The sequence below is a fragment of the Neomonachus schauinslandi genome, chromosome 5 (genome assembly GCF_002201575.2).
Source record: "Neomonachus schauinslandi chromosome 5, ASM220157v2, whole genome shotgun sequence".
NCBI classification, from domain to species: domain Eukaryota; kingdom Metazoa; phylum Chordata; class Mammalia; order Carnivora; family Phocidae; genus Neomonachus; species Neomonachus schauinslandi.
In genome coordinates this window covers 96,582,608-96,595,817 of record NC_058407.1, presented here as the reverse complement: position 1 = coordinate 96,595,817, position 13,210 = coordinate 96,582,608, and positions in this window count along the sequence as shown.

Sequence of the window (13,210 nt, the reverse complement as noted above, 5' to 3'; positions counted from 1 at the left end):
TAAACTCTGAATAAAATATTAAAAAACAATTATTTGAAGACATTGGAGAGTCACCAAAAGGGTAGAAACTGGAAGAGATTTAGTGCTTAAAAAGAGGAAAACATACTGAGGGAGATCCATATTTATCTGGCTTTTACAGGTTTTCATGATGTGCATGGGGGAGGAGGGTGGATAGAGTCAAAGAAGAAATTGGCACTCTTGTTAATGAGTCTAAGTTTGGCATTGTCAGTTCGGCTGGAAATTGAAGGGCACTCTCAGAAAAGAAGGAAGAAGAGGAGAGCCCCCAAATCAGCAAACTCCTTCAAATCCTTAGCTAACTCCTGAACTATGGAGCAATACTCCAAGGAGCCAATCACACGAAGAATGTCCATTCCTCGTCAGACATGGTTGAAGATTCTTTTTTTTTTAAAGATTTTCTTTATTTATTTGACAGAGACAGACACAGTGAGAGAAGGAACACAAACAGGGGGAGTGGGAGAGGGAGAAGCAGGCTTCCCGCCGAGCAGGGAGCCCGATGCGGGGCTCGATCCCAGGACCCTGGGATCACAAGCTGAGCCAAAGGCAGATGCTTAATGACTGAGCCACCCAGGCGCCCCAGGCATGGTTTAAGATTAACCCAGGCCTGGGGCGCCTAGATGGTTTAGTCGGTTAAGCATCTGACTCTTGATTTTGGCTCGGGTCATGATCTCAGGGTCGTGGGATTGAGCCCCTCGTCAGGCTCTGCACTCAGTGGGGAGTCTGCTTGAGGATTCTCTCTCTTCCTCTCCCTCTGCGCCTCCCCCAGCTCTATCTCTCTCTCAAATAAATAAATAAAATCTTTTTAAAAATGTAACTCAAAGTGGATAAAATACCTAATACCTAAATGCAAGAGATAAAACTATAAACTCTTAGAAGGAATATGGGTGTAATGTTTTACCCCTTCCAATTAGGCAATGATTTGTTTGTTTGTTTGTTTTAGATATGACAATAAAAGCACAAGCAACAAAAGAAAAAAGGCATAAATTGGACTTCATCAAAATTAAAATTTTTTGTACTTCAAAGGCTACCATCAAGAAAGTGAAAAGACAACCCACAGAATGGGAGAATATATTTGAAAACCATACATCTGATAAGGGACTTGTATCTAAAATATATAAAGAATTCCTATGACACAATTTTTAAAAAGGACAAACAACCCAATTCAAAAATGGATAAAGAACTGGGGTGCCTGGCTGGGTCAGTTGGTGGAGCATGTGACTCTTGGGGTTGTGAGTTTGAGCCCCATGTTGGATGTAGAGATTCCTTAAAAAAAAAAAAAAAAAATCTTTTAAAAAAATGGGAAAAGGACTTGAGTAGACATCTCTCCAAATAAGATGTATAAATGGCCAACAAGCACATGAAAAGATGTTCAAATTATTAGAGCTTAGAGAAATGCAAGTAAAAACCACAATGAGATACCACTGACTAGGATGACTATAATTTTAAAAAGACAGATAATAACTAGTGTTGGTAAGGATGTAGAAAAACTAGAAACTTCATACGCTTCTCGTGAGAATGTAAGATGCTGCAGTCATTTTGGAAAACAGTCTAGTGACTCTTAAAAAGGTTAAACATAAAAGTACCACATGACCCAACAATCCTGCTCCTAGGTATATACCTGAGAGAAATAAAAACACTTCCACACACAAAACAGTTGTACAATTGTACACAAATGTTGATAGCACCATTACTCATAACAGCCCAAAAGATGAAACAATGTAAATGTCCATCAACTGATAAATAGGTAAATAAAATGTGGTATATCCATGCAATGAAATATTAGCGACAGGAAGTACATGGGTAAAGCAAGAAAACATTATGCTAAGTCAAAGAAGTCCATCACAGAGGACTACATATTGTAAGATTTCATTTATATGAAATGTTGAGAATAAGTAAATCCATAGAAACAGGAAATAGATTGCCTATTGCTTAGGGCTGGGAGGGCTTGAGGGAAAATGAGTGGTGATGGCTCAGCAGTGTGGGCATTCTTTTTGGGGTGATAATGAAAATGTTCTAAAATTGACTGTGATGATGGGTGCATATTCTTCAAGAATGACGAGAGGGGCACCTGGGTGGCTCAGTCAGTTAAGCGCCAACTCTTGGTTTGGACTCAGGTCCTGATCTCACGGTGGTGAGATTGAGCCCTGCATCAGGCTCCACGCTCAGCATGGAGTCTACCTGAGATTCTCTCTCTCCTTCTGCCCCTCCCACTTGCACTCTCTCTCTGAAATAAATAAATAAATCTTTTTTGAAAAAAATTTACATGGTATAGTCATACAATGGGATATTTGACAATGAAAAAGAATGAAGTACTAATATATGGTACAACACAAGATAAACCTCAGAAGCGTTACGTTAAGTGAAGGAAGCCAGTCACAAAGGACCACATATCATATGATTCCATTTATATGAAATGAGCACAATAGGCAAATCCACAGAGACAGAAAGTAGACTAATGGTGGCATGGGGCTGCCTTAATGGAGGAAATAGGGAGTGACTGCTAATGGCCACATGGTTTCTTTTGGGGGTAACGAAAGTGCTCTAAAATTGTAGGGATGGCTGCACAACTCTGTGAATATGCTAAACACCATCGACTTGCACACTTCAAATAGGTGAACTGTATGATACGTGAATTAAATCTCTAAACTGGTTAGAAAAAAAAAAAGACAAGCCAAAAGCACACATCTCCACATCAGCAGCAGGCAAGAGAGAGCCATAGTTCAGAGCCTGCAGGGGGGTTGGGCTGACGGCCTTTCGAGTACGGGGGGATGACATAGGGTAGGCACCACAGAATGCAAGCAGCACCGTGGTAGTAACAGGAACAGAGGACAGCCTACCCACAGGCCCACACACATGACTCAAGCCCAAGGCTTGGCAGTGGCCATATTACTATCCCAGAGCCCTGAACATTTCCAACTTGAGAGTCACCCCAAACCAGTGTATCAGCACCATTCTGGTGGCAGGGATCCATACAGGACCAGGTCTGGTCCAGAGGCACCCTGCCCAGATGGCACTGCCAGACTCACTGGTCCAAGGCACTGGAGGACTTAAAATTCTTGAGAAAGGCACTCCAAAGCACAAGGCCCCCTGAGGTGTGGGACCCTGGACAGTCTTGCTTCTGTCTAAGGGCAGTACTGCAGGGGGTATGTATAAAAACCAAATAAGATGGTGAACTTAAACCCAACCATATTGATAAGTGCATTAAATGTAAATGGATTAAACACTTCATGTAAAAGATTATCAGAGTGGATTTTTAAAAACCAAGGCCCAATTATATGCTTTTTATTAGAGACACACTCAAAATAGACACAGACTGGTTGACAATAAACGATGGAAAAATACTATGCACACAGTAAATGTAAGAAAGCCATTTCTTTCTTTCTTTTTTTAGCATTTTTATTTATTTGTTTGACAGAGAGAGAGCACACAAGGAGGGGAAGCAGCAGAGGGAGAGGGAGAAGCAGGCTCCCTGTTGAGCACGGAGCCCAACAGGGGGCTCAATCCCAGGACCGTGAGATCATGACCTGAGCCAAAGGCAGACACTCAACTGACTGAGCTACCCAGGTGCCCCAGTCAGTTTCAATATAAGTATTACAGAGATTTTTTTAAAGCTCATTTCATAACAATAAAAAAGTCAATTCACTAAAAGGAATTAATTAAGTATGAATAATTAAGAATTAATAAGACTAGGGGCGCCTGGGTGGCTCAGTTGGTTAAGCGACTGCCTTCGGCTCAGGTCATGATCCTGGAGTCCCTGGATCGAGTCCCGCATCGGGCTCCCTGCTCGGCAGGGAGCCTGCTTCTGCCTCTGACCCTCCCCCCTCTCATGGGCTCTCTCTCTCTCATTCTCTCTGTCTCAAATAAATAAAAATCTTTAAAAAAAAAAAAAAGAATTAATAAGACTAAATGTGTATACATCTTAAACCAGAACTTCAAACTAAATGAAACAAAAATATTACAGGAAGAAATAGACAATCATAGTTGAAGATTAAAAATTCCTCTCTCAGGGCGCCTGCTTCTCCCTCTCCCACTCCCCTGCTTGTGTTCCCTCTCTCCCTGTGTCTCTCTCTGTCAAATAAATAAATAAAATCTTTTTTAAAAATTTAAAAACAATAAAAATTCCTCTCCCAGTTATTGATAGACCGCATAGACAAAAAATCAGGAAAGATGTGGAAGATCTGAACACTAGCAACCAATCTGACCTAACATAAATTCATAGCACACTCCATCCAACAATAGCAGACTATGCATTCTTTACAAGTGCAAATGGAACATTCACCAAAATATATCATAGCTTGGTCTTTAAGCATTTTAAAGGACTGAATTTAAAAGATTATGTTTCAGGGCACCTGGGTGGCTCAGTCTGTTAAGAGTGCAACTCGTGATTTCAGCTCAGGTCATGATCTCATGGATTGTGGGATTGAGCAGGAAGTCTGCTTGAGATTCTCTCTCTCCCTACCCCTCTGAGCCCTTCCTACCCTCTCCCAGCCCCCGGCTCTCTCTCTAAAGTAAATAAATAAATCTTTAAAAGAAATAAAAATAAAAGATTATGTTCTCTGACCTCAACAGAATTAAATTAGAAATAATAATATCAAAAAATCACCCAATAATTGAAAATTAAGTGAAATACTTGTAAATAATCCAAAGGTATTAATGACATACCATTATACACCCACCAGTGTGTATAGCATTTTGGGGTTTTGTTTGTTTGTTTGTTTTCTGTGGGTTTTTTCATTCACATATTTATTTATTTATTTATTTATTTATTTATTTATTTTAAGATTTTATTTATTTGAGAGGGAGACACAGCGAGAGGGAACACAAGCAGAGGAAGTGGGAAAGGGAGAAACAGCCCTTCCGTGGAGTGGGGAGTCGATGTGGGGCTCGATCCCAGGACCTGGGATTATGACCTGAGTCCAAGGCAGACGCTTAACGACTGAGCCACCCAGGCGCCCCTCATTCACACAATCCACGATCAAAATAAATCATAATTTAAAGCCATAACATTTCTGAAAGATAAAGGAGAATTTGTGTCACTGCTGCATTAATAAAGCACAAAGCTAATAAAACAGCCTGGCTGGGTGCCTGGGTGGCTCAGATGGTTAAACATCTGCCTTTGGCTCAGGTCATGATCCCAGAGCCCTGGGATCGAGTCCCGCATCGGGCTCCCTGCTCCGCAGAGAACCTGCTTCTCCCTCTCCTTCTGCCTGCCTCTCTGCCTACTTGTGCTCTCTCTCTGTCAAATAAATAAAATCTTTGGGGGAAAAAAAAAAACAGCCCGGCTAAAATTTTAAAAGCTGACAACCACAAATAATAGCAAGTAGGTAGAAGAACTGGAATGCTCATAAATTGTTAGTGCAAGTCTGAAATGCTACAACTACTTTGGAAAACTCTTTGGGGGCTTCTTAGAAGGCTAAATATACACGTACCCTATGACCAAGAAATTCCACTCCTAAGTATTTAAGAAAAATAATAACGTATATCCAAAATGCTTGTATAAGAATCTTCACAGGAGCTTTGACACTATTAGCCAAAAACTGGAAATAACCCACATTTCCACCAAGAAGTGAGTGGATAAACAAATTGTCGTATATTCACATGATGGAATACACTCAACAGTAAAAGGAAATTATGGATACAGGCAGCAACACAGATGAACCTCAGAAACATTACGTTGGGCAAAAGAAATCAGACAAAAACAATGATCCCATTTACATGAAATTCTAGAAGGACTAATCTGTGATGATAAAAACTAGAACAACTGTTGTATTTGGTGGGGTGGGGGAAATGGGCACATGGGAACCTCCCAGGGTGATGGAAATATTCCCTAACTTGATAAGAATGGTGTAACACGTGCATATGCAATTGTCAAGATTCATCAAACCGTACACTTAATATCTATGTGTTGTATTGCACATAAATTACACTTCAAAACAAATGTTAGTGTCTTTAAAAAAAAAAAAAAAATCAAGCTCTTTTCAGGTGCCTCTGCATCCTGCCACACTGCATATCTTCCCAGAAAATGCTATCAGAGACGAAGAATGTGCAATCACTTACCATTGGGGCATTAAGAGTTAGGGATCCTCCTGTTAACAAATCAATTAAACAGCCAGAAGTGGTTGGATTTAGCTGGCATAGGCTAAGATGCCGTGGGGTTGTCCAATACCTCATAGAGGGAGATAATTTTTGAAGAGGAAGATAGTCCAAAGAGCACTATCAACTGTTGCAGACTTGAGAAGTGGCAAGAAGATTGGATAAGGTCTGGGGCGCCTGGATGGCTCAGTTGGTTAAGTGTCTGCCTTCAGCTCAGCTTGTGATCTTGGGGTGCTGGGATCGAGCCCTGCATCGGGCTCCCTGCTCAGCAGAGTCTGCTTCTGCCTCTCCCTCTGCTTCCCCGCCCCCCGACTCATGCTAGCTATCACTCTCTTTGACTCTCTCAAATAAAGAAATAAAATCTTTATTTTTTAAAGATTTTATTTATTTATTTGGCAGAGAAAGAGCAGGAGAGCACAAGCAGGGGGAGCAGCAGAGGGAGAGGGAGAAGCAGACTCCCCACTAAGTAGGGAGCCTGATGTGGGGCTTGATCCCATGACCCTGGGATCATGACCTGAGCCGAAGGCAGATGCTTAAACAACTGAGCCACTCAGGCGCCCCTAAATAAAATCTTAAAAAAAAAAAAAAAAAAAGATTGGGTAAGATCTGGCTTTGGAAAGAGAACCCCTAGCTGGGTAAGAGCTTGGAGGGAGGTGATACAAAGGGTCAAGGGGGATATGTTTTGGTGGGCAAGATTTCCACTGGGGTGAACTCAAGAAAGGGGGAGCAGTCGGTCTGGGTTCAGATGGAATATGGACAAAGGCAAGCGTGACTGGGCCTTCATGGCAATCATAGACTTAGTGGGGCTCTCTGAGGAGTCCCCAGACTCTGCAGCCCCCCTCCCACGCCCAGGCCCTCTCCTGGCACCTGCAACTCCAACCCACTGAACCTGACATCTGGCACTGAACCTGACATCACCAAGGTCAGGAGCTGGCCTGAGAGCTGAGTCTCTACTCCATTTTCTAATCTCTAACTCTGCCTCCCATCCAAAACTTGCTACTGAAGCAAAGCCTCTTATTTGGACTGTGTCCTGAAAACCAAAATCACAGCTCCAGACTGTCCTTCTTTCTAGTCCTGGCCCTGAACCAGAGCCAGTAGCAGGAGTGATAGTGATAGCCGTGGTGTGGGGTAGTACTGTTGTTGTAAATAGGACTAGTAATTAGAGTACTAGTGGTAGTTAATGATGTGGTTGTTGAGAGATATATACATATGTAGTAGCATTGGTGGCTAACATTTAATGATGCTTAACTATATGCCAAGCCCTGTGCTGAATGTTTAAATGCTTTATCTTATTTAATCCTAACAGATGCCCCCACCTTCCCAGGGAAGAGATAGAAACTCAAAATCCTCTACTGTAACTTTATTTGTTGTTGTTGCATAAGTAAGACCTATTCATTATAGGAAAAAATTGGAAGATTCAGGCTAGCAAAAAGTATAGAAAATAAAAGTCATCCACCATCACATCCCTTTAAGTTAATCACTACTGTGACCTACCAGGTATAAATTCTTCAATATCTTTATAAAAATAGTATTAGGCAGTATGTAGTTTAATCTGCTCATTTCATTCAATAATGTACTGAACCTTTCCCCTAGTAATAAATATACTTTTAAAACGTCATTTTTGGGGCGCCCGGGTGGCACAGTCGGTTGAGAGTCCGACTCTTGATTTCAGCTCAGGTTGTGATCTCAGAGTCCTGGGATCAAGCCCTGCATCAGGCTCCATGTTCAGTGTGGAATCTGCTTGAGATTCTCTTCTCCCTCTGCCCCTGCCCCCCCCACTCTCCCTCTGTCTCTCTGTCTAAAATAAATAAATAAAATCCTTTAAAAAAATAAAATAAAGCATCTTTTCAATACCTACTTTATATTCCATCATTTTTTTTAAAGATTTTATTTATTTATTTGATAGAGAGAGACACAGCGAGAGAGGGAACACAGCAGGGGGGTGGGAGAGGGAGAAGCAGGCTTCCCGCTGAGCAGGGAGCACCCCTAGATTCCATCATTTTTAACACAATACACTTACCCAATCTCTTATCATTGGACATTTAGATTATTTCCTTTTTTTTCAATGTTTAATATTTTGCTTTGTTTTGTTTTTATGTTACTTCCTTTTGTTTTTAATGTTTTTTAATGTTTTAATTTTTTTAATGTTTTAATGTTACAGAATTTTTTTCACAGACTGTCCCTATAGCTTTGAACACATCTTCATTTATTTCCTTAGGATTGGTTCCTAGAACTGGAGTTGTTGAGTTAAAGTGTGGGCATTTTTAAGGCTTTGAAGTCAGGCAGCCCTGACCTTGAATCCTGCTCAGGGCCTGGCCTGTGGCCTGAGGCAAAGCGCTTCTGGGTGCTGAGTTTGGGCTCCATGCTCCTTCCCCTCCTATTTCCTCCTTACTACATTTCCCTGTTCTTAGTCTTGTCGGGACTCATCACCTCTCACTCAGTACTTTTACACTAGCAATTCTGAGCTAATTCTCCTCAGGGCTGATAGTTCTCAGAACATACCTCGTTCTTCTATATGTCTCTGCCTTTGCCCACATCTCAGGGCTGGAGACCCACATGGTGCCTTTGTGCAAAATAGGAAAAGGAACCTCTTCCTTCCAGCGGAGTGCAGGCTGGATTTCACGCCCCATTCATCCCTTGGCCAGGCACCATATTGCATTGACCAATCGGGATACCATTTCTGAAGCCTGGACCAAACACAGCTAGCCCGCCCGCCTAGCAAACCTCCATTCATCCATCAAGTTGCAAGCTCAAGTGCTACTTCTTCTGTAAAGTCATCTTACTGTAGCAGATATATTTGGTTTGTTTGCTAAGGTTCCTCTGCTTTTTGAATAGCCTCAATTAAAATAATTAACTTTAATGAATTATGGCCATTTGTCTAAATACCTCTCTATCCCATTAGATTCTCAGTGTTTTTCCTCTTTCATTCCTCATACAAAGCCCAGTTCCTGACACATAGGAAGTGATTGCTAAGCTTGAATGATGAATAAATGAACGAGTGATGTTTTACCTCTGTGGTCCTCATGTTGCTTGTCCGAGAATAAAGGAATCAGAATAACAGATGCCTGAAGTTCCTGCCAACTCTAAACTTCTCTTTTCCAATATGCATTAAGTAAATATCTGTTGAACAAATGAATAGCACCAAACCAAAAGGAAATCCCTTTAAAGATGTGTCTTAAAGGATCATAGATCAATATGTTTAAGTTTTATTCTAGAAGCAGGCCAGTGTGAGTTTTTCAATCTCTTAAATATTTTGCTTTGCCTCTGGAAGCCTTTCAGAGACATTTCAGCCATCTGAAATAGAATTTAAGACTTGCTTTAGGAGACCCTTCCAGAGAGTGGCTTACCTTCCGCCTCATTATGTGAGTCACCTGTTTTTATTATTTGTCTTTCTCAGACTTTCCCAAAAGGAACGTCTGTTTCTCAACACAAGGCAGCTCCTTATACATCTTGAGGCTAATGATGTTACTTCTCTCACAAGAAGAAGTTTTACCGTGTCCTTTCTCTGTCTCCAGATGTCTTGTCTTTATGTGGACATTGCCAATCTCCTCAGAAGGACAGCAAATCTATTTGAGGGCATCAAGCCTCTGAAACACTAACAGAAGCAGGAATCTAGAGTAGGGGCTTTTACAAACTATAGGCATCCTTGGATCCCCAAAGAGTTCACTAACTCCCTGAAATTCTACTCACAATATCATATGCTTGTGCATTTTCTTTTTTTCTTTTTTTCTTTTTTTTAAGATTGTATTTATTTGCGAGAGAGAGAATGAGAGACAGAGAGCATGAGAGGGAGGAGGGTCAGAGGGAGAAGCAGACTCCCTGCCGAGCAGGGAGCCCGATGTGGGACTCGATCCCGGGACTCCAGGATCATGACCTGAGCCGAAGGCAGTCGCTTAACCAACTGAGCCACCCAGGCGCCCGCTTGTGCATTTTCTAAAGGAAAATCCACATCTTTCTTCGGAGCCTCAGAGGAGCCCCTTGACCCCAAAAGAGCTAAGTAAGAGCCACTGGTCTACAGCCTGGGCTAAAATAGGCTGGAAAGTACAAGGGTTTTTAAGATCAGATAATGCTCTGGCACATTCTTTGGAGTTATATTAAAGACAGAATCCTCAACAGCTATAGACTGGAGTCTTTGGGACTAAGTCCCTCCCCTCATATCAGTTGACTTCACTTGGGGCTTCCCCAAATCCCAAGGACTCGTTGAAACTTAGCCTACTCCGCAGACACAGAAAAGCTTTGGGAAGAGGTCAGATGGCTGGCACCTCTGCCCTTATATTTTAATAGTAATGACCTTGGAGCCAGAAGATTGGGTTCCTGTGAGGGCTTGGCCTCTCTGAAGACCAGAATCACTACTCCACCACAAGGTGGCACCCAAAGCCCAGACAGATGGAACAACAAGCGTCCTGCCTCCGCTCAAATTCTAGCGTAGGACTCAAGAGCAGAGTCCCTCAGACACTAAGCCTTTTTACCCACACCCAGTGTCCCACAGGGGGCCTTGTTGCTCTTTTTAAAAAGTCTGTGTGTGGTTCTTGCTGGCCTCAGTCCTTTTCCTAGAGGTGACCCTGAACCCTACATTCCTCCCTGGGGTCTACCCTGGCTGTATAATATGAATTATGAAGATCCTGATCCTGGGTATACATAGTGCACACACTTATAATCTCCACGCTCTGGAGTCACTCCTGGGACTTTGCAGGGTCCTAACCCAGTGCTCGGAATCCTTAGTATGATATTCAGGTCGTGAGCACAATGACAGGATGTCACTGAAACATCTCTACAGTTGTGACCCACTCAGACAAGAATAAGGAAAGGATCAGTAGTCACTTAGGCCAAAGGAAAGAGTTACCAAGAGTAGCTGCAGCTTGAGTGGGGATCCCAGACTGCCATGTACTCTATAGCGAGGCTGCAATTTGGATACAGAAGGTAGGATGCCAATCTAAACCCATCAGAAGAATATGAACTTAGGCAAAATCAAAATACTAAATTTACAAATGGAGTTGAAAACATTTAAGGGAAGTTAGTGTACTCAGTCAAAAAGACTCACCTAGATGTTTGTGGGCACCAAGTCTGGCATCCTAACCTCAAATCTCGGGCAAATAAACAACTTTAGCCTTCTTGAGATGGTAATCACAGATCATGGTTATACATTGTCCACGTGAACTAGGCAAACTGCTCGCTTAAGTGAAGAGATATCCTTTTAACTCCAAGAAGGTTTGGAATTAACATGGTGGCTTTGTACTCTGTCAGCTTAAGGAAGACGAAGCCACATTTTTCAAACGGTTCAAGGTAAGGGCTGGCCACAAGAGAAATGGATGTGAGATTGGAAAGGGCAAAAGGCAGAATCGAAGCAGCAGCTATGATGCTGTCAAGGTCAGTCTGGGGCGCTAGGACTGCCGCAGCTCGTACACATCGGGGCTGCTCTGCTGGTTCACTTTGTGGGCATGGGGGGCAGCCAGTCCGGCGGGGCCTCCAGCTCCTATCAGATCTCTTCCTTCAGACTCTAATTCCTGGGCCAGGCACGTATGCATCACCAGGTCCCTCTGCAGAGAGCCCAGATCATCAAAGCTGGGGGTGGTAAAGGGCAGATAGAGATTCCACTTGGTTCTTGCTCTCCCACACCTCACAGCCAGCATGTCTTCCGCGGTGACCTACGCTGATCTCAGGCCTACCACAGACACACAGGCAACAGGCCTCCATAGACTCCTTCACCAGTTCCTTATTCCATTTCACTCAGAGTGGGTTTTCTTCTCCAGTCAGACCTTCACTGATACAAACCAAAAGTGATGGAGCAAATGAAACTCATGCTAAATTTCAAAGAAGTTTAAATCACTGGGAAAATCTATGTAAATTTGTTAAAGTTTTTGTAGTGCTTAAAAGAATTTAACATAGTAGAACTATAAGATTAGCCTCACTGTTCTATTAAAAATGTGTAATTGATATGTGGAATCCAAAAAACAAAACCAAACCCAGCCTCATTGTTACAGAGAACAGATTGGTGGTTGCTGGAGGGGAGAGGGTTGGGGAGAGGGCAAAATTAGTGAAGGGGATCAAGAAGTACAAACTTCCAGCCTTAAAATAAGTCATGGGGGGCGCCTGGATGGCTCAGTCGTTAAGTCTGCCTTCGGCTCAGGTCATGATCCCGGGGTCCTGGGATGGAGCCCCGCATCAGGCTCCCTGCTTGGCGGAAAGCCTGCTTCTCCCTCTCCCACTCCCCCTGCTTGTGTTCCCTCTCTTGCTGTGTCTCTCTCTGTCCAATAAATAAGTAAAATCTTTAAAAAAAAATAAAAAATAAAAATAAAATAAGTCATGGGATGTGATGTACGGCATAAGAAATATAATCTATAATATTGTATTAATTTTGTATGGTGACAAATGGTAACTAAATTTATTGAGATGATCATTCCACAGTATATACAAAGGTTGACTACTACATTGTACACTTGAAACTAATAATATTGTATGTCAATTATACTTCAATCTAAATAAAATAATTGTATGGAAAAAAATCAGAGGATAAAATACAATTTGTAAGTGATAACAATACAATTTTAAATAAAAAAATGTGTAACTGATTTTCAATTAGTGATTCTAAGTTGAAGCATGTAAAAGGTGTCGACTGTAAACAGAATTATAATGTTTGAGGGAACTTATGATTCACTATAGCTAAACATCTATGAGGCTTACAACAAGTATTTAAGTCTTTTTTTTTTTTTTTTAAGATTTTACTTATTTATTTGACAGAGAGAGACACAGCGAGAGAGGGAACACAAGCAGGGGGAGTGGGAGAGGGAGAAGCAGGCTCCCCGCAGAGCAGGGAGCCTGATGCGGCACTCGATCCCAGGACCCTGGGATCATGACCTGAGCTGAAGGCAGACACTTAACCAGCTGAGCCACTCAGGCAGCCTTAAAGTTGATAACTTTAATAAACCAATATTTGTTTAAAATTCTAGTAACTATGCATAACCTTTTTTTTTTCCTGTGCCCTCAAATATAAAAACATACAAACTTGCAATAACCTATTTCTTGCAACTGTCCCTAGCCAGCCTGTCCCATTTCTCTGGCATGAAATGTAATGGGGTCTCCTCAGCCCCAGAACCTTCTA